We start from the raw sequence: 22244 nt of genomic DNA, 5'->3' as shown, positions 1-22244 counted from the left end.
AGGGACCCATGGGAGAGCCTCTGCTGATTCTAGAACAGAGATGCCAGGATGTCATCATAGCCAAAAAATCTACTGGGGAAGTCTAGGCCATACACGTGCATGCAGCTGCAAGGGAGGCTGCAGCTGCAAGGGAGGCTGCAGCTGCAAAGAAGCTACCTTGGGCTTTGATAAGGAGCAATTCAGGTTCCTGGGAATGATCCAAAATGAAGGAGAAAATCTTACTAAACAATATTTTTTTATTTCATGTGTAATGAGTGTTCTGTCTTCATGTATGTCCATGCCTCTTGTGCACACACAGTGCCTGCAGATCTCACCAGGAGTACAGTTACAAACTGTAGTGAGCTGCCACGTTGGTGCTGGGAATCAAACTCAGGTCCTCTGGAGGCGTAACCAGTGCTCATAACTGCTGAGCCATCTCTCCAGGCCCTGAAAGGAAACTTAGGGTCTGCTGAGCACTGATGAATGGCAAATATTCTCCAACCAGCTTCCTTCTCACCTCTTCCAGGACCAGAAACTCCATGCAGACAGAACCCTGAGTGTCTTTCTCATCTCCACGTTCCTACATGGCACCTGTGGTGAATAATCAGGTTACTGAAAGGTGGGCAGTTAGAGCTCACAGGAGTCCTGGGCCTCGGGCCACTCCGTGTCCCAAGGGAAGGCTCTTTGTCCCTTTGGGATGCTAGCCTTGCTTTGTGTCACACCACTCCTCTCTGGTCCCTCACTGTTCCTGAAGTTATCTTCTGTTTTCCAGTGCTCAGTTTTGACTCACTGCCCCCTGAAGGTGTTCCCTTGAGGGGACTCCATTGACCCTGCTGCCATCGCCACCACACCACTAACTACTTACTTATTGTTGGTGGGGAGCTGGTGAAGAAAGCAAGCTCTGAAGTTCCCCCCTTTTTAAGATTTATTTATTTATTATATATGAATACACTATAGTTGTCTTCAGACACACCAGAAGAGGGCATCAGATCCCATTACAGATGGTTGTGAGCCACCATGTGGTTGCTGGGATTTGAACTCAGGACCTCTGGGAGAGCAGTCAGTGCTCTTAAACACTGAGCCATCTCTCCAGTCTCCAAAGTCCCCCCCCTTTTTTTTACTTCAAATGCTATTGGCTGTGACTTGCTTTTGGAGCTTGGAGAAAACATGAAACCATCCTCTTCCTCATCTTCAGGATGGGGTAAATAAAAACAGCTATCAAACCTCCAGACTTTTGTGAGGTTTGAGGGAACTAGCCCATGGTCGTTCTTCAGATGAGGCTGGCAGAGTCCCACAACCTTGACTGCTGCTCTTCCATATCTAATCATCGGGCCACACTGCAATGGCTTCCATGGCTGTGCCTCCATTCTGCAAACCAGAGCCTACCCTGTCTGTTGCCCCATGCCTCTTCATGCACCTGGTACCCAGATCAGAAGTCTGCATCATGTTAGACGCTGGATAAATTCAATAAAAGAAACTATAGGGCTGGGGATTTAGCTCAGTGGTAGAGCGCTTACCTAGGAAGCGCAAGGCCCTGGGTTCAGTCCCCAGCTCCGAAAAAAAGAACCAAAAAAAAAAAAAAAAAAAAGAAACTATAAAAACTAGGTCTGGGGATGCTGGGGATGTAGTTCAGTTGGTAGGGTGTTCATGTTTTCAGTACAAAGCCCTAGGCTCAGTCCCCTGCACCTGTGTGTCGTGCTGTGTTCCCATCATCCTGGCACTCAGGAGGTAGGTGTGAGAGAATCAGAAGTTCAAGGTCATTTCCAGCTACACAGCAAGTTTGACACTGGCCTGGGATCAATGAGACTCAAAAAGACAGAGAGGAAGAGGGAGAGGGAGAAAGAGAGGGAAAGGAAGAGAGGGAGAGGGAGAGAAAGAGGTTGATGGGGGAGAAAATGGGAGGAAGCATATGGTAGCACACATCTTTAATCCCAGCATTCAGGATACAAGCAGGTAGATTTCTGTGGGGCCAGCCTGGTCTTCAAAGTGAGTGAAGGGGTGGAGGTTAAAAAGTGTGGGAGTTGGGGGGGGGGGGCTGGAGAGATGGCTCAGTGGTTAAGTGCACTGACTACTCTTCTCGAGGTCCTGAGTTCAATTCCCAGCAACCACATGGTGGCTCACAACCATCTGTAATGGAATCTGATGCCCTCTTCTGGTGTGTCTGAACAGAGGGAGAAATGGAGAAAATTACAAATATAAAGATGGAAAGACAAACAAGTTAACATTTATGTAACAAAAAATAACTAAAACTATCAGACATCTTTAATTCCAGTGCTCAGGAGTCAGAGGCAAGTGGATCTCTGAATTCTAGGCCAGCCTGGTCTATAGAGTGAGTTCCAGAACAGTCAGGACTGCACAGAGAAGTCTGATCTAAAAATACAAAAAAAAAAAAAAAAAAAAAAAAAAGTCCACCTGAGCATTTGCACTCATAGATTCTAAACACCACTAAAACAAAACAAAACAAAACAAAACAAAACAAAACAAAACAAAACAAAACAAAACAAAAAATTTGAGTTGCTAAGTGATATTCACCCAAGGCCATGGACAGACAATTCCAGAAAGTAGACAGAAACAGTAACTAAGAACTATGAATAGTCTGGCTTCAACAGAAGAGATACAAACTAGATACAAATGAAAGGATTCCAGAACTCAGCTCAGAATCTTTTATAACACCAGAAAGTCCAAGAGCAGAAGGACAACTGCGTAAAAAGGATGAATCAATCCAGTGGCAAGGTGTTCCATTACAAAATAATTATGAAAACGCCAGAGTCATTGCCTTGGTACAGGCAAGGCTAACTAACTGCAAAGTTAAATTTAAAGAACGGCCACAGTGTGCAAAACACTCATCTGGACTTCATGAAAGCTTGGCAGAAAACATGAGAAGAAATGAAAGCAATCGCTTCGATCAAAAAGAAACTGTACACCCACCCTATGCTGGACTCTCCGCCAAGGGCTTGCAAATGCACACTGTGTTCACTCCCCAGCTGCCTTCATACACTTGTGAGCCAGGCCAGGGAGACAGCAAGGTACAGAGATAGGCGGTAAAGCCTGCCTGAGGTGGCCTGGCCCGAACCGCAGACAGATAACAATCTTGGTACTGGACTCCAGGTCCGGTGCTCTTCCCGACATATCAGATGTAGAAGATAGATGGGGGCCAGTGGCATGCCTGCTTCTTGAACATAACCTTTTGCTGCCCGAGTGTCGTTTGCACGATGAAAACACAATCCAAAGGGAAACCAATGCTGTCTCTAGGCTACCCTTTGGCCCTGTTCCCTCAGAGATCTCCACGGGTTACAGCCACAGCCCACCATTGTCCAGCAGCCATGGTCAAGCCAGAGCTACCAGCTATAAGACAGTTCTGTGTTACCCTTTGTCCCTTTTCAGTAGTATACAGCTCCCAGGAAACAAGGAGGTAGAGGTAGAAAGGACAAGTTCAAGGCTAGACTGGGCTACATTATAAGATTCTATTCTTTAAAAAGAAAGAAAGAAAGAAAATAGAAACTTGAGCCCGCAGGAGATAGGAAACGCTTCCGCTGTGCTACTCCACCTACTCGACAACACTGTCCTTCTGTGCCAGGAGCTGCCAGAATCCCACTGTGGGAATCCCAAGGCTACTGTTGGATAGTGACCTTTCACTATGAACACCACAGTGAAGAGGCCAGTCACTCCCTGGGTGGACTTAGAGCCCTGTTTGTCCTAACTCTGTGTAGTCCTGGATGAGCCTTGCTAGGAGTCTGGTCTCCTGGTGGACTGACCTTCTCAGATGAGGCCCAGAGGCTGAATAAGATCAGCCAGAGCAGGAGGGGGGCGGGGCAAAGCACTGGAGTAAAGTTGAGGCAGGAAGGGAAGGGAAGGGAAGGAAGGATGTCAGTCAATGTAGATAGAGCAAGCCCATAGGAGATGAGGCCAGCAAGGTCAACAGAGTGCAGAGTTGTGTGGCCCCAAGGAAGACAATGGGAAGCCACTGAAGGAAACTGGGGGAGGGGTCCGGTAGGGAATTCCCCTTTCAGAGCAGGATGGGAGGGGACCTCAAAACAGAGGCCTTCCTAAGGTGTGGTGGCTTTCCAGAACCTGACTGGTTTTCATCAAACAAGAACTAGAGCTGACTTAGAAACTGTTCACATTCTGGGCACTGTAACACACACCTGTAATTCCAGCACTCAGAAGCCTGAGGCTGTGAGTTCAAAGACAACCTAAGCTACATAGTGAATTCCAGGTCAGCCTGGGTGACAGAGTTAGAAAACAAAACAAAACAAAACTACTACAACAACAAAACAAAACAAAAACAACAATAACAATAACAAAACGCCACGTCAGAAAGCAAAACAGGGTCAGTAAGATGGCTGAGCGCGCAAAGGCACTTGGCAAGCCCAACGACTTCATACTGATGTTCAGAATCTGTGTAAAGGTGAACAGAGAAAACCGACTCCACAGAGTTGTCCTTCGACCTCCACAGGCATCTGTGTGTGTGCACGAGGGGCTGGGAGGGCGGCCCTATAAAGAGCTTGCCTGGCAAACACAGGCAAAGTGGCGTTTGTCTGTAAATGGCAGCAGTTGGAGACCAGGAGACCAGACTCCCAGCAAGGCTCATCCAGGACTACACAGAGTTAGGACAAACAGGGCTCTAAGTCCACCCAGGGAGTGACTGGCCTCTTCGCTGTGGTGTTCATAGTGAAAGGTCACTATCCAACAGTAGCCTTGGGATTCCTGCAGCGGGATTCTGGCAGCTCCTGGCACAGAAGGACAGTGTTGTCGAGTAGGTGGAGAATCCTCCAGGCTATCCGGCCAATCAGTCTAGCCTCATTGGTGAGTTCCAGACTGGTAAGAGATTTTTGTCTCAGAAAGAAAGAAAGAAAGAAAGAAAGAAAGAAAGAAAGAAAGAAAGAAAGAAAGAAAGAAAGAGAGAGGAGGGAGGGAGGGAGGGAAGGAGAGAGGGAAGAAGGAAGGAAGGAAAGAAAGGTACAATATTTCTGGGGAAGTCACCCAAGGTTGTCCTCCATATTCACGTGCACACACGTGTGAGTATATACACACATGCACACGTATGTGCATATACCCACAATCCACATTCATTTAAAGAAACATGTACTGAAAAGATAGATGGCTCAGGGGTTACTGATCTCACAGAGGATCCAAGTTTGGTGTTTTCAGACCCCATTGCCACATAATTATCTGTAACTCCAGAGGATCCAGTACCCTCTTCTGGCCTCCATGGGCACTCCATTCGCATGTACAAACCTACAGAGAGAGAGAGAGAGAGAGAGAGAGAGAGAGAGAGAGAGAGAGAGATTAAATTTATTTAATCTTTAAAAATAGAAAATTTAAATTAACATCCCACCCAGGCAACTGGGGCAAGGGGAGAAAGAGGGTTCTCGGGGGTTGGGGATTTAGCTCAGTGGTAGAGCGCTTGCCTAGCACTTGCAAGGCCCTGGGTTCAGTCCCCAGCTCCGGGAAAAAAAAGAAAAAGAAAAAAAAAAAAAAAGAGGGTTCTCAATTGGTGACAGTCATTACCTGTGGGGAAACAGACTCAAAGAATTGATACAGAAAAGGAAAATTCTGCTATCCTGAAACAGCCCCGGCTCCTCCCCACCTTGACCTCTTGCCAGTGCGTGTGGACAGAAAGTTCACATCAGTCAAAGATTAGCAATCAACAGTGAACCTCCTCCAGATCTGAACCCAGATACCAGAGCCAAGAAGGGCACGGACAAGCAAGGAGATGAAAAGAGGAACCAGGCAGTCAAATAAACACAGGACACAGGAGCAGAAACAAACGCCCAGATAAAGTGCTTGATAGGAGAGCTCTGGAGATAATAACAAGATAATAGAAGGGCTCGGGGCTCAGGAAAAGACCGAAGGAAGATGGCAGAGACTGCACAATAGAGAAGTCAGTCAGTGTGAACATAGCACAAAATAACAGTCCACTAAAATGCACAAGCAAAGGAAAGGAAAAACAGGAAAGTCATGAGGGGTGTGGGTGGGGAGGGACTGGCTGGGCGTAGAGTGCGGTGGTAGAGGGCTTGCAGAACATGGTTGAGGTTGTGAGTTCAATCCCAGCCCCCAGGGAAAGAGGAAAGGAAGGTCGATTGTTTTAAATTTAATTGATTAGAGGAAAAAAACATGACTGCTGTGGTTTGGGGGAGCTTTGAGTATGTGGCACAGCTGCTGGAAGCTAGCCCCCCAGGGTAACACTGCTGGGGGCTGGCACTTCTAAGAGGTGGGGTTTAGTGAATGGTAACTAGATTAAGGAAGATGGAAAGGCTTTCCTCAAGAAGTGCAAGTGTTTGCAAACTGGCTGGTGTGTGCATAGACTAGTTGTAGGGATGGTAGCCAGCTCAGACTGCAAACAGGGCTCTAACAGGCCTTGCCCTTCTCCCCAGTTCCCTCTGCCTTGCTAAAAACCATTAGATTACATTTTTAAAGCTGGCCACCAAGGTCTATTTACTTATTTGGCCACTTCCTCCTCCTGAGGCTGACTACCAAGGTCCAGCTATGGCAGTATTGAAACCCAGCAATCAAAGCCTCCTTTGGCTCCCTTAATCAACATTTCCAATCAAAACAAACCAACTCAACTTAACACTGGGGTTTCCCCTTTCCCCTTTATAACCGGCCATTTACTATGGCATCTGTCTCCTCTCCATGCAGAGGCAGTCCTTTGTCCCCACCCCTGGGGAGACAAATATCCCTTCCCTTCCCTCTCTCCCTTGTTCCTTTCCCCTCCTCCTTCATCTTCTATCTCCTGTCTTTGTCTCTGCTGTTTCTCTGTTTCTCTGTTGCAAATAAATCTCCTTTGTGCTCAGGATTTGGTCTTGGGGGTCCTGAACCCACATAGGTCACTTCACTAGCAACCACAACCTCCTCCTCCCCGATATTCACCTCCTCAGACTGCTCAGCCACAGAGACCACTGAGGATTGAGGGTGCTAGTGAAGCCGCAGCAGAACCCCACCTGACCTTTGCTGTTTGTGTCTGTGCTTGTTCCGTTCCTTTCATGGTTCTAGTCAAGGTTCCGGGGGCACAAATGGCACAGGTGCTGGATATAGATGGCCACTCGACAACTAAAATATCATCTACCATGAAGCCATCTGTCACCAGAGCCAGCAGACCAGTGCTGTGCTCTTGATTCTTTAGAACATGAGGGGAAAACCAACTTCTTTTCTTTATAAAGTATCCAGATTCAGGTACTTTGTTACAGTAGCACAAAGGTAATAACAATCAGGGACCATGAGCTCACCCAGGAGTTTAAGCCACAGTGTGACACGTTAATGATATTAAGAGGGTGGAAACTTGGACTGGAGAGATGGCTTAGCGGTTAAGAGCACTGACTGCTCTTCCAGAGGTCCTGAGTTCAAAACCCAGCCACCACATGGTGGCTCACAACCATCTGTAATGGAATCTGATGCCCTCTTCTGGTGTGTCTGAAGACAGCGACAGTGTACTCACATACATGAAATAAATATTTAAAAAAAAAAAAAAGAGAGAGGGTGGAAACTCAGTCTGACTATGAAGTAGGACCTAAGGAAATCAATTAGATTAGGTCATTTGGGTGGAATTCACATGAAGTGGCTTCACATGGGGAGGGGAAACAGGACACAGAAACAGAGATCGATGTTTCTCTCAGGAGATATCCCAGAAGGACCCTCACCAGAGTCTGTGTCATGCAGTTCAGAATTTTGAAATAAATAAACCTCTTTGCCTATAAAGTAGCCTGCCTTGGGTATTTCGTTATAGGGACAAAGAGCCAACACAGATCATAGATGCATAAGAAATCTTTGAAAAAAATCAACTAAGGTAACATAAAATAAATATTTTAAGACAAGTTCTAGAGAAAAAGGAGGTGTATTGAAAAGTTAATGAGGGGTTGGGGATTTGGCTCAGTGGTAGAGCGCTTGCCTAGGAAGCGCAAGGTCCTGGGTTCGGTCCCCAGCCCCGGAGAAAAAAAAAAAAAAAGAAAGAAAAGTTAATGAGACCCAGGAAAATTGGTTGTTAAAAAACTATTAGGTTGTAAAGCTAATAAATAATCCTTTGGGTGCCTAAACAGAATGGAACAAGTCACACCAAATGGGAGAAGTCATAGAGCAGCACCTGCAAAGCCGTGTGTGTGCGTGTGTGTGTGCCTGTGTGTGTGTGTGTGTGACTCAAGAACTTAATTTTTAGCCAAACTAGTGTTTTAAAGATTTATTTATTTTATGCATGTGAGTACACTGTAGCTGTCTTCAGACACACCAGAAGGGGGCATCAGATCCCACCACAGATGGTTGTGAGCCACCATGTGGTTGCTGGGATTTGAACTGAGGACCCTGAAAGAGTATGTGTGTTTGGGTGTGTGTCTATGTGTGTGTGCATGTGCGTGTGTGTGTGCCTGTGTGTGCATGTGTGTGCCTAAATGTGTGTGAAAGTGTATGTTTATGTATGTGTTTATGTGTGTGTTTGTATATGTGTTTATGTTATATGCCTGTGTGTGTATGTTTATGTGTGTGTTGTATGTATATGTTTATGTGTGCATGCATGTGTGTGTTCCTGTGTGTGTGCATGGTATGCATGTTTATGTATGTATGTATGTGTGTATGTTTATGTGTGTGTTTGTGTTTATGTGTGTATACATGTGTGTGTGTCTGTGTGTGTGTGTGTGCCTCTGTGTATGTGTGTGCCTCTGTGTGTGTGTGTGTGTTTGGGTGTGTGTTTATGTGTGTGTGTGTTTGGGTGTGTGTTTATGTGTGCGTACGTGTGTGTGTGTGTGTATGCCTGTGTGTGTGTGCCTGAATGTGTATGAGAGTGTGTGTTTATATGTGTGTGTGTGTCTGTGTGTGCGTACCTGTGTATACCTGTGTGTGCCTGTGTGTGCCTGTGTATGTGTGTGTGCATGTATGTGTATGTGTGTTTGTGTGTGTTTATGTGTATGTTTACGTCTGTGTGTTTATATGTGCATGCATGTGTGTGTCTGTGTGCCTGTGTCTGTGTGCCTGTGTGTGTGTGTGTGTGTGTGTGTGTGTGTGTGTGTGTGTGTATGTGTGCTCATGCACATGGAGGCCAGAGGTTAACGTCAGGTTATTGTTCTTCTGCAGCCGTGCAGCTTGTTTCTGGAGTCAGTGTCTCTCACTGAACTAGAGCTCTCTGATTAAGCTCAGCTACTGGGCTGTAAGCCCTAAGGACTGTCCTGACTCTGTCCCCCACCCTGTCCCCCACCCCACCCCACCCTTGTGCTGGGACTGCATATGTGCACCACAGGCCCACCTTTTTCTGTAGGGCTGAGGATAACGCTGAGTGACAGCCATCACCTCAGGTCCGCACAAGAGACAGCCAGCGCTGTCCTGACGGAGCACGGTCTTCTGCCGCCGCCTCACTGATTGCAGAAAATTCCAACAACTCAACAGTCATTCTTCCTTCCGTCCTACAGATGGAGGAGGAGGCTGTGGGGGCTGACAGGGAAACACAGGGCTGTTGTTACCTGACTTGTGGAAGACTCTGATAGGTACCCATGGAGAGGTGACATGCCCTGGGAGGGAGAAGCAGAAGCAGAAACACAGTGGGAGCGTATCAGTTCTTCCAGCTACTGCAGAAATCCCAAGGGACTCCCACTTGGTGGCAGCCCTATGGAGGGCCAGCCAGTCTGGCTCCTGTTCAGCTCTCCAAAGGCACCCGAGTCTTCATCCCGCCTCAGGTCTTTGGCGAATTTGTCCCCTAGCCTAGGATGTTCTCCTCAGCTCTTCTCAGCGTGTGGGCACCTCCTTGTCCTTCAGCTGTGATTCTCTTTCAAATTCTCATTTGTTTATTTCTTATGTATTTATTTTATCTCTCTAAATAATCCTGGCTGTCCTGGAACTCACTGTGTAGACCAGGCTAGCCTCTAAATCAGAGAGATGGCTTGCCTCCACCTCTCCAGTGCTGAGATTAAAGGTGTGGACCACCACACCCCGCCTAATCCTTGTCATACAGCATCCTTCCCGAGAGTTCTTTATGACGGTCTCCCCAGACTGTCCAAGGCTTTGTTACCAAGCTGAACTCCCGCCTCACCTAGGGTGAGTACTTAATGGATGCTTCCACGTCTGATGTGTGTGGTAGCACGCGTCCTGCCAGACCTCTGCAGAGATACACGAAACGGAGTTGGGGAAGTAGCTCTATTGCCTGGCGTGTATGAAGTCCTGGGTTCAATCCCCAGCACCGCATAAACTGCTAAACTCAGAAGCTCAAGGTCACCCTTGGCTATGTGGTGAGTTAGAGACCAGCCTGGGCTACAAAAGACCCTTTATAATAAGAAAGGAAGGAAGGAAGGAAGGAAGGAAGGAAGGAAGGAAGGAAGGAAAGGAAGGAAGGAAGGAAGAAAGAAAGAAAGAAAGAAAGAAAAGAAAAGAAAAGAAAAGAAAAGAAAAGAAAAGAAAAGAAAAGAAAAGAAAAGGAGACACTAGGAGGACTCCATGGTGTTCTGCTGAAGGATTTCCTTTGGGGCACAAGTTAGGACCCTTCAGGGGGAAAAATACTTTGTTCATTTCTCAAAGCCCCACATTTTTTAGTTATCTTTCCTGCACACTGCCCGCACACAACCCTGTGCTCAATATGGGGTGCATACTGTGCACTGGGTAGGAACCTGACCTAAGAATAAATGGGGGCACAGCCCCAGCCATGCTATTTGCCAAGCCGTGGACTCAAAGTCACCTGTGTCCACTGGGGACCAGCAGGAACCCCACCCAAAAATGAACTCAACCCACACAGTTCCTGCCACATGCAGCCCAGGGGAGATGGTGAAACCTATCCTGATAATTCACCCTCATTTGCTGGTGAGGACAGTAGGTTTCTGAGAAGCTACGAAAATAACCACACGGCAGGATCCCTTGGTGCCTCAGCCTGAGCCACGTCCTCAAGAGCAGTAACAGTTCTCATCTCAGCCTCAGTCCATCCTCTTCGTGACCCTTTTGGTGACAAGTTCAGATCCTTCCAGAATGTCCTTCTTCTTGACCTTGCCAAGCGCTTCAGCTGAGCTCAACCCTCCTCTCCCTTTGGCTATGAAACTCCGGACAGACCCACATGCTGCTGCCTTCATGGGGATCTTGGTGAAATGGCTCCCTGTGTGTGCTTCCTGTCCTACATCCCTGCAGAGCCAGCCATGTATCCCAGGGCTGGGCTGGAGTCACTCGAGCAAGAGCTCCTGTGCTGTACCCAAGACTCCCTTCACAGCAGCAACTAAAGCTGTCACATAGCCAAGAACATGCGGATAGGAACAGAATTATGCAACTTTACTAAAAGACATAAAGAGAGATCCCAGTCAATGAGGAGGCCTCCACCTGGGGGAAGGTTCAGGGCCATAAAAATGTCACTTCTCCCCAAGGCAATCCATAAACTTGATGTAACTGCAATAAAAATATCAAAGGGACTTTTAATAGAATGTGACAAGTTGATTCTCAAGTTAATCTGGAAGGGATAAAAAACACAAATCTGACTACCCAAGAATAAAACGTACTGGGGAAAAATATAGTCTTCTGTGATAGGAAAATACATGCAACATTCACCAACTTAACTGTTTTAATTGTGTGACTTGGTGCGACTGGCCACATCCAAGACACCACCTTATAGCCATCAGCACCATCATCTCTAGAACCAAATGGAAACGTTGCACTTGTTAAGCACGGACTCCCATTCCACACTCATCCTGCGAGAAAGGGAAAGAAAATGTGCTCTATTTTCGCGTACCTGATGTATGTGTGCGTATGTTTGCACACTCTTGTGTGCGAGTGCACACACGAGGTCGCTGCAGGATGGCCTGCCTGGTCAGCCTGTTGCTAAAGAGCTGTGCACACCAGCTACCTATCCTGAGCTTCCCAGGATTCTCCTCCCATCTCCATCCTGGTGTAGCATCACAGACGGTGCGCTGGTTCGTTTTGTCAACTTCACACAAACTAGGGTCACCTGGGAGGAGGAAACTGAAATTGAAGAATTACTTCCACCAGCTTGTCTTGTAGGCATGTCTGGGAGGCGGGCATTTTTCTTGATACTGATGGGTGTGGGAGAGACCAGCCCTCGGTGGTGGAACTAAATGTACAAAGCAAACCCCAGAACGGCATTAGAAGAAAAATAAGAAAAAAGTCGGAGCAAGTCACGGGAGCGAGCCAGTGAGCAGCGCTCCTCCTTGGTCTCCCTCCGCATCAGGCCCCGCCCTCAGGTTCCTACACTGAGTTCCTGTCTTAGCGGCCCTCCGTGATGCGACAGAACATGTGATTGGGATGTGTGAGCCAAATAAACCCTTTCCTCTGAAATTGCCCTTGGTTGTAGAGTTCACCAACGCAACAGAAAATGACCAGCTCCTGTGTGCTCTGAGTGTTTGGCCTCAGGACCTCCCCATGAGTGCTTTTACCCACTGAGGATATCCCCAGCCCTGCTTTTCTGTGTTTTGAGATAGGGTTTGCTACACAGCCCAGAACTGACCTCGGACTCGCTATGTAGCCCTCAGTGTATAAACCTGACTCGGCGTCTCCAGTCTTCTCCTACTCCAACCTCCAGAAGGCTAGGATCGCAGGCATGGGCCACCACGACCAATGAAGGAAACACTGAGGGAAGCCCTCAGGAGGCAGAGGCAGGGGGATGCTTGTGGGTCCTGGATCATCCTGGTCTACATAGTGAATTCCAAGTCTTCCAAGGTTTTTTAGAGAGACCATGTCTCAAAAAACATATTTCCCCTAGTGAAAATGAGGGATGGAGAGATGGGTCAGTGGGTGAGAGTGCTTGCTGTAGAAGCACGAAGCTATCGAATTCAAACACACACACAAAGAAGTTGGATTGGTCACGTGTGCCTATAACCCCCATGGCTGTGAGGGGCAGAGACAGGAGGATAGCTGGAAGTAGCTAGCTAGCCTAGCTTGGAAGAAAAAAAACACGTGAGCTTTAGACTCAGTGAGAGAATGTGTCCAGGAAATAAACAAGGCAGAGGGCTATAGAGGACATCTAACCTCTTCCTCTGGCTTACAAGTGTACATGCACACACGCGTGTGCACACACACACACACACACACGCGCGCGCGCGCACAAAAAAATGAGGGACCGATCAAGCCATAAATAAAAATATCGTGGGTTGGGGATTTAGCTCAGTGGTAGAGCACTTGCCTAGCAAGCACAAGGCCCTGGGTTCGGTCCCCAGCTCCGAAAAAAAGAAAAGAAAAAAAAATATCGTATAAAACAAGATGAATTCCATCTATCCATCTCTGTACTAGGGGTGAAGGATTCTGACCCCTGGATGAGAAGAGATTATTTAATAAATACAAGTAGACAAGTACAAAATTTGAACTCCACCTCGCGCTCAACACCCATACAAAGTCCCTTTGATTTTAAGAACAAAATGTACAAAGCAAACCCCAGAACAGCATTAGAAGAAAAATAAGAAAAACATCTAGATCTGACTAAAAACAGTTAAGTTGCAAGTGACAGAAGACTCTGTGAATAAAGTTAAAAGATGACAAACACACAAGGAACACAAACACACCACAGACATTCGGGAACGCCGCAAGAGCACAACTTGAAATAATAATAATTTGGCTTTCATTTTCCCCGCGTCCTCGCGTCAATCAGAGGCTCCACTTTACCTCAAGGAGAATTAGAGCTTTACAGCAAGAAGATAAAGAGAGAGAGACAGCCAGCGTTCCCTCTCATTGTTTCAGTAACTTTGCAGCCAGTGCACTGAAGCCCACATCACAAACCGTGCTTTAGAAAAGCCGAGCCTTTGATTCGAAAGGACTGCTTTGGCAGAGGGAAGAAAATGTTCTTGAAAATCAAAAGGGAAGGTCCCGGGGAAAGCTGGAGATAAATGTACGCCTTAACTAGATATCGAACACGACTTGAGAAGACCCGGGCTTCGTGCCCCTAGGGAAGTGCGCCGGGCACTGGGCAGGCAAGTGGGAGTGAGCCCTGACCTTGTCAGAGGTCACAGGATGTGGGAGAAGGAAAAAGTCCCTGCAGGACTTCAAAGTGGGGCGGTCAGTGCTCAGAGGTCGTTAACCCCTCCCCTTCCCCCTACCCCAAGCATCTGGAACTTCTAGGATCCAGGCCACCCACCTCCCACACCTCACTGACCCTCTCTGTAGCTTCTCTAGTGTCTACAACAGGCCACCTTGGCTGGAGGGCAAGAGTAACCAGGCAGCTCTCTTCACTCTCTGCTGAGGACCTCCGTAGACAGGTGCCTGAGCCCACCCACCCGGCTCAGGCTTTTCTGGGTAGCCCCATGGGCATACGAACATTCTCCCCACTGGGCAGGATGGCAAGTTCAAGGCTGACTTGAACTTCATCTGGAGACCCTGTTTCAAAACCCACAATAAGAGAGCTAAGGAAGCAACTCAGCTGCCTGGGACCATGTTTTTGATGGCCGAGGGCTGTTGCAGAGTTGGTCCTGCCCCTCGTGGCGGCAATCAGGAGAATCGGCCCTGTACCTCCCCTGGGTAGCTCAATAAAGCTGGCTGCGGGGGGGGCGGGGGGGGAGTATGGGGGGGCAGGTGAGGGGCCCATGAGTGTGGGGGCATGGCCCAACCCTCATCTGCCAAGAGGTGGGGTGGCCACAGGAGAGATGCCATTTCCCCCTCATCCCGTGAAGCCTGCCTATGTTAGGCAGGAGAGCTCACCAGAGGTCAGGAGCAGGAGAGCTGGCCCCGCCCCTCAACAGCTACAGCACACCCAGCTTCTTGCCTGGGCAGCACACTAGAACTGGCCCTGATGGTGTGGGGGTGGGTGAACCAGCCCAAGGGCATGAGAGCAGGGAGGCTGACCCAGTTCCTTGCTGGCTATGACACTGGGCGAGCACTCTGGTGGTGTGGGTACAGGAGAGCTGGTCGGTTGATCTCAGCTACCACCCAGGCCCAGATCCGGGGATCTCAGTCCCCCTGCCCCCAACATCTGCCCCATCTATGAACTGCTGGACTCCTGCAGATTTAAAGCTGCAGAATCTCCATGGCACAGGGCAACAACAGGATATCTGAAAGGACTCCAGGGAGGATCCAGTATTGATAGTGTAGCAGAAGCCGGAGGCCTCCAGCCAGACCAGTGGCTCACTGCAATGGAGATGTGTGGGAAAGGGGGTATATTGTGGGACCCACTACAGCTTCCATGAAGGATGCTTTTGTTGTTGTTTTGTTTTGTTTTTTAAGTTTATTGGGGAGGGGGGCGTGTTACAAGGGCAGAGGACAGACACAGAGATCAGATGAGTGGGATTGGGGTATATGATGCAAAATTAACAAAGAATGGAGAGATGGCTCAGTGGTTAAGAGCACTGACTGCTCTTCCAGAGGTCCTGAGTTCAATTCCCAGCAACCACATGGTGGCTCACAACTATCTGTAATGGGATCTGTTGCCCTCTTCTGGTGTGTCTGAAGACAGCTATGGTGTACTCATATATAATAAAAAATTAATTAATTAATTAATTAATTAATCATAACAAAGAATGGATAAAAAGTTTAAAAAAATAAAACTTTAGACAGCTCATTGGTGAGGTCTTTATAAAGGATGGTTTGTCTGTAATTCTGTTGACTGTAAGAGCGCCCGCCCGCCTGCCTGCCTTTAAACTGGACAATCCCACATCTACCAGCATGCTCAGGTGAAGATAGCTGAGAAGGTGGGTGAGGGTGGCCCTGACCGCCCGCCATGCTTGTGGAGCTGCTGTGCATTGTGAAGAACTGGGTCACAGATTGCATTCTGGGGAGAAAGAACATGGAGCAACTGAGTTAGAAAAAAAGAGCCTGGAGGCTGAGACAGGCAGAAATGTCCTCAGGGGTAAACCAAACAGTATAAAAATGGGGGTTGGGAGGGGACACTGGCAGAGATGAGGGAAAGTGGGCCACAAGAGCGTGACACCTGATAGAGCCAGGGCAAACACTGGGCCCTGCCTAGCCTGAGGAGAGCCTCAGTGCCAGGAACCCACACCAGTCACTTGACACTTGCACCAGCTTCACAGACCTCCGGTCCTGACCGAGGCAGGCAACCCAGTAACAAGCTGCCCTCAGGCTCAACCCAGTGTTTCAGAGCAGGACGCTCAGCGACTGTGGGTGGCTGCTCAGGCGACCTTGAACAAACTTGGATATTTGCTCAGATGACCAGAGCAAACCTGGATATCCACAGAGAGCCCCAAGTCGGTGAGGAGGAAGTAGATCAGGCCCACGATGTACTGGGTGGTCCTGAGAACAAAGCTGGGCTCCACAGAGCTCTCGTAGCACGTGCCTGCACTCACACACCCACTACAGCCCAGAATCCTAGCCCTAAAGAAATGTTTATGCTTAGTGAGGACCAGAGACACCTACCTAGGGTGTCCAGACAAGGCGGTGTGTGTGCGTGTGTGTGTGTGTGTGTGTGTGTGTGTGTGTGTGTGTGTGTGTGTGTGCGTGCACATAGGGAGCAGGATACTGTGCCTGGCAGCAATGACCGAGTTTCAAGCTCCCCTGAGAATCTGTCAAGATGCCTCAGACGCTGAGGAAACCATGGCTTGCCCGAGACCCACTTTGACCGTGCCCTGCAGTTCTCCTCAGCTTTTTTGTGAAGCCACTCAGTGCTGAGCAGCAACTTTGGAAATCCAGAAAGTAGAGGCCCAGACTGGAGTCCTGGAGGACTGCCTCAGCCTCCTGACCTGGTGAGGGCTTTCCCTCACACTCCTCAGAGAAGTCCTACTGGGATCAAGTCCAGTGGGAACCAGCTCAGAGATCCCCCTGTTGGAGGATCCTGTGTCCTGTAGGATGTTCCCTGCCAAAACACATCCACTGGATTCTTCACCATAACCTTCCTTTCCTCCTCCCTGCCCTGTATTTCCAGTAACTAGAGGTCAGCCTGAGGTCCCACCCTCTGGCGAGGTTCCATAGCAGTGCTGGCAATGACTGGCCACATGTCCTTGGCCAGTCCCGGAAGTTATTAGTATACTCTACCTGTCTGTTCTGAACCAGCCACTCAAGGGACTTCTCTGGCCCTGAGATTACTGGGAGGTCAGCATCCCTGGAAGACACTTAGATAAGAAGAGAGTGGGAAACAGAGGCTAAAACCCCAGCCTTCTCTAGGGGAAGCTTCTGGAATGTTCTGTAGTCTTGAGCTTCTGTTGCCTGAGTGTAACCCACTCAACTGTTTTTAACCTTTCATGTGTGTGCATCCATGTTTGTGCACAAGCATGTGTGTGTGTGTGTGTGTGTGTGTGTGGTGTGTGTGTGTAGACATGTGAGTACATGTAGAACCAGGAGCCAATCTTGGATGTCTTCCTCGTTCGCTGGTCATCTTGTTTTTCCGAGACAGAGTCTCTCATCAGACCCTAGAGCTCACCCATATAGCTAGGCTGACTGCCAGTGAGGTCCTGGGGTCCACCAGGCTTCACCTCCCCTGTGGTGTGATCACAGGCACATCCACCAGGCTATACATGGGTGCTGGAGATCCGAACCCAGGTCCTCACGCTTGTGTAGCCCCCTCTGCAGCCCTGATTCTTTCTTCGGTTGTTGGCTTTCTTCCTCCCCAGCACCACCCCGAGCCTTTATCCTATAATCATCTCTCAGGTAAACTACTTGGACCAAATCCTTTCTCTACGGTCGCTTGTTTGGGAAACATCTCACAAGCGGAGTTTTGTGTGTCACAGCATCTCAGGGGACACACGAAGTTCTCAAACGTCGGTGCCATCAGAGGTAATGACCTGCTTCCCATTAGAACATTCCTTATCAACCTCTGTGATTAATGGTTCCATCCTTCAGTGATTATTGCCTGAATCAATTATTTTATTAAGAGATATAAAAAGAAAGTGGTTTCCAAATCCTATCAATCCTTCTTAGCTGGGAGCATTCATATATATATATGTACACACACACACACACACACACACACACACACACACATATACACTTTCCTCATAAGGCGGGACTTTCGGGTTGAGATGAAGTGGTAGAGGGGGACAGGCTAAGGGCCTGATTCTTTCCTTCCTCATTGCCAATTCTCAGGATGAGGAACTGTGCCCTAGATACTTCCAGTGGTATTTAATGACACTTGATGGGTTTGTGGCTCTGAGTGCTTGTCTCCTGGCTGGTGGCTCAACTTTGAAAGGCAGTGGAGTCTTTAGAAGGTCAGGCTAGGCTGACAGAACTGGGTCTCTAGAGGCCTAAGAAGCTGACTCAGTCCATAAAGCGCTTGTCTTGGAAACACAAGGACCCAAGTCCAGTCCCTAGATGTCTGGGACTGTGTCACGTGTTTGTAATCCCAGTGCTAGGGAGGCAGAGGCAGGTGGACTCTGCTGTCTACCCAGCCTAGAATAATCTACAGCCTCCAGGTCAGTGAAAGAGCTTGTCTCAAAAAGCAAGCTCTCTGGCTGTGGAGGCTCATGCCTTTAATCCCAGCCCTCGGGAGGCAGAAGCAGGTGGATCTCTGTGAGTTTGAGGCCGGCCTGGGCTACGAAGAAAGAGTTCCAGGATAGCCAAGGCTACACAGAGAAACCCTGCCTCAAAATAAGTAAATAAATAAATAAATAAATAAATAAATAAATAAATAACAAAACTAAACAAAAACCAAGCTGGATGGCCTAAGCAATGACATGTGGCTTCACGTGCACACACATCATGTGGACTCCACCCCATGGACCTTTTCACATATGAACTCACAGGAGGGAGAAGAAGAAGAGGAGGAGGAGGAAGAGGAGGGAGAGGAGGAGGAGGAGGAGGAGAAAGAGAAGGAAAAGGAGCCATATAGCTCATATTATATTAGTTCACATTATAGAGCACTTGCCAGGCAAAACTGACAACCTAAGTTCAATCCCTGGGACCCAAATTTGCTATTTATTTAGTTATTTTGCTATTCATTCATTCATTCATTCATTCATTCATTCATTCAAGACAGGGTCTCTCCATGAAGCCCTGGCTATCGGCTATCCTGGAACTCACTCTGAAGACCAGGCTGGCCTCGAACTCAGAGATCCACCTGTCTGCTGGGACTAAAGTGGGTGTGTGCACTACCACCAGACCTAGTTTGCTTTCTGTTGCTGTGATAAACACCATGATCAAAAGCACCTTGGGGAAGAAATGGTACACTTGGCTCACATGTCCCAATCCCAGTTGATCACTGAGGGAAGCCAGGAAAGGAATCACGCAGGAATAATGGCGACTGGCTTGCTCCCCATGGCCTGCTCAGTCTGCTTTCTTATACAACCCAAGATCACTTACCTGGGTGTGGCACCGCCCACAGTGGGCTGGACCCTTCACATCAATCATTAGTCAAGAAAATGTTCCCCAGATTTGTCTGTAGGTCCGTGTGACAGAGACAGCTCCTCAGTTGAAGTTCCCTCTTCTCGTATGACTGTGTGAAGCTTACAAAGCTAAGCTACACACCAAGTGGAAGCGGAAGAGGACCAACCTCTTGGAACTGTCCTCTGACCTTCACACACATACCTGCAGACGCATCACAGACATCATGATGATGATGATGATGATGATGATGATGATGATGATGATGATGATCATGGTGGTGGTGGTGGTGGTGGTGGTGATGGTGGTGGTGGTGGTGATGGTGGTGGTGGTGATGGTGGTGGTGATGGTGGTGTTGGTGGTAATGGTGGTGGTGATGGTGGTGGTGGTGATGGTGGTGGTGATGGTGGTGGTGGTGGTGGTGATGGTGGTGATGATGGTGGTAGTGATGGTGGTGATGGTGGTAGTGGTGGTGGTGGTAGTGGTGGTGATGGTGGTAGTGGTGGTGATGATGGTGGTGGTGGTGATGGTGATGGTGGTGGTGGTGGTGGTGGTGGTGGTGGTGATGGTGATGGTGGTGGTGGTGGTGGTGATGGTGGTGGTGGTGGTGGTGATGGTGGTAGTAGTGATGGTAGTGATGGTGGTGGTGGTGGTGGTGGTGGTGGTGGTGGTAGATATGGTGGTGGTGGTGATGGTGGTGATGGTGGTGGTGGTGGTGATGGTGGTGGTGATGGTGGTAGTAGTGATGGTAGTGATGATGGTGGTTATGATGGTGGTGGTGTTGGTGTTGGTGGTAATGGTGGTGATGATAGTGGTAGTGATGGTGGTGGTGGTGATGGTGGTGGTGGTGGTGGTGGTGATGGTGATGGTGGTGGTGGTGATGGTGGTGGTAGTGATGGTAGTGATGGTGGTGGTGGTGGTAGTGGTGATAGTGATGGTGGTGGTGATGGTGGTGATGGTGATGGTGGTAGTAGTGATGGTGGTGGTGATGGTGGTGGTGGTGATGGTGGTGGTGGTGGTGGTGATGGTGGTGGTAGTGATGGTAGTGATGGTGGTGGTGGTGGTGATGGTGGTAGTGGTAGTGGTGATGGTGATGGTGGTGATGTTGGTGGTGGTGGTGGTGATAGTGGTGGTGATGGTGGTGGTGGTGGTGATGGTGGTGGTGGTGATGGTGGTAGTAGTGATGGTAGTGATGGTGGTGGTGGTGGTGGTGGTGGTGGTGGTGGTGGTGGTGGTGATGGTGGTGGTGATGGTGGTGGTGGTGATGGTGATGATGATAATGAATAAATGCTTAGAAAGAGGAGGTCACTAGGACCAGGCCTTTGTAGGTTAGAATGCAACCCTGACTCTGATTTACTGTGCTTTCTGGTCAACGACACTGTGAACAGGGATGTGAACACAGGTTCCTGCCACCGTGGCCCAGCCATTCCTCCCTGCCTTTGCCGCTATGGTGGACGGTAACCTTCTCACACAATGAGCCAAAATAAATCCTTCTTTTTTTTTTTTTTTTTTTTTTTTGGTTCTTTTTTTCGGAGCTGGGGACCGAACCCAGGGCCTTGCGCTTCCTAGAAATCCTTCTTTTTCTAAACTGTTTCTGACTGGCATTTTGTCACACAACTCAGAAGGAACTAGCACATGCATGAACAGATGGGTATTTATATGTTCTATGTACTTCAGTGAGCTCCGTCACTCTTACATCATTCCCCACTGGGCACCCCTTCCCTTAGGCCTTTTGTCAGCCTTGGCCAGAGTCCTCGATCTCTGGCCCAGTGAGATATCTCAGGCTTCTATAACCCATTTCCTGGCCCAACCCTGGACTCAGCCATCTCTGCGAGGAGCCCTGCCTCCTGGTGCTCAGTGAACACACTCAGACCTGGGCTGTGTACTGTGACCCTGGATTTTTACTGCTTCTGAATGTTGTTGGTGATGGCGTCAGCAAATCCATAACTTCGAACAGAAAAGAATGATGTGTGCCTGGTGATCTCTCCAAGTCGAATCTAACATTTCGAGGTTTTTATTTAGTCTCTTTGATCTTTTCCCCAGATCTCTCTTCTCACACGCTGACGATCTTAGATTTCAGCATCTGCATAATTACTTATTTATATTACCCTGTGTTTTTTTATATAAAAGTTTCAAAAATAGTGACAATAAATTGGTTTTTTTTTTATCCTAACAGTGAGAATTTCAAATGAAGTTTTAGTACTCCTTTGAAGCTCTTTTTCTCTTCAGAAAACATTTCTTTCAGGACGTATGGTCCACGGGGCTCTGAGGTAAGGCCTCCCGAGCTAGTTATTTCTGCGGAGTGATTACATCACCCGCCCGCCCGCTGTACATTTAAGGTCTGCCATTTCAGAGTGTCTTCAGATGACAGAGAGTGCTTTTCCCCCTCCTTCCTTTTTGATTTAATGTTATTTTGAATCTATTAAATATTTATATGATTCCAAAGTCAAAACCACATAAAAGTATCTAGAGAGCTCCATTTCCATCATTCTCCCGCTGCCCTGTTCCTTCCCTCGTAAGCAATCATTTTTATTGCTTTCTGCTTGGCTGTTTATCCTGACAGTGCTCTTTTCTTGCAAATATAAACCATTTGTGTACACACTTAAACCCCTCTGCTATGGGTTGGATCTTAAATGTTCCTCAAAGGCTTAGTCCCAGCTGATGGTACAGGGTGTGTGGGACGTTACTGGGGATCCTGGAACCCTGGTCCTTCCTTCTCTCAGCTTACAGGCTCCCATGAGGCGAGCAACGGTAGGCTCCACACACATTCTCTACTATGACGTTCTGCCTCATCACAGGCTCTAAGCCTCAGGACCAAGCGACAGTGGACTGGAATCTCTGATTTGTGAGCCAAAGGCACCTTCTCTTTCCTTTAAGCTTTTTGCCTCAGGCGTTTTGTTGCAGCAGAGGTGGAAAGCTGGCATTCTCCTTCCCCTTTGCACTGTGCATTCAGCCCTGCACTTTGTGCTTTCCACTTTAGGACACACCCTGGAAGCCACTGCATGCCACCTTCTGTGTGCCTTCTCAGTGTAGTCCGCTGTGTGAGTATGCTACAGTTTATTCCGTAATCTCCTAACGGTGGGCATTTAGTTGTTTACAGTGTTTTGCTG

At 48.3% G+C, this 22244-nt stretch overlaps 1 long non-coding RNA gene across 2 annotated transcripts; it reads right to left on the bottom strand.

Annotated features, from left to right (window-relative positions):
* Nucleotides 1–218: 218 nt before the first annotated feature.
* LOC134486996 (uncharacterized) lies at nucleotides 219–13886 on the bottom strand. Of its 2 annotated transcripts, none has more exons than XR_010066651.1 (2): nucleotides 9209–13886; nucleotides 219–5217 (listed from the first exon to the last, which is right to left on the bottom strand). It is a non-coding gene; the product is annotated as an uncharacterized LOC134486996 (long non-coding RNA). The 2 variants fall into 2 exon arrangements; XR_010066652.1 differs by having other exon boundaries at nucleotides 219–570.
* Nucleotides 13887–22244: the final 8358 nt, after the last annotated feature.

This window comes from Rattus norvegicus, chromosome 5 (genome assembly GCF_036323735.1).
Source record: "Rattus norvegicus strain BN/NHsdMcwi chromosome 5, GRCr8, whole genome shotgun sequence".
Taxonomy (NCBI): domain Eukaryota; kingdom Metazoa; phylum Chordata; class Mammalia; order Rodentia; family Muridae; genus Rattus; species Rattus norvegicus.
The sequence above is the reverse complement of the archived record's forward strand: the minus strand, read 5'-3'. Positions and strand labels throughout refer to the sequence as shown.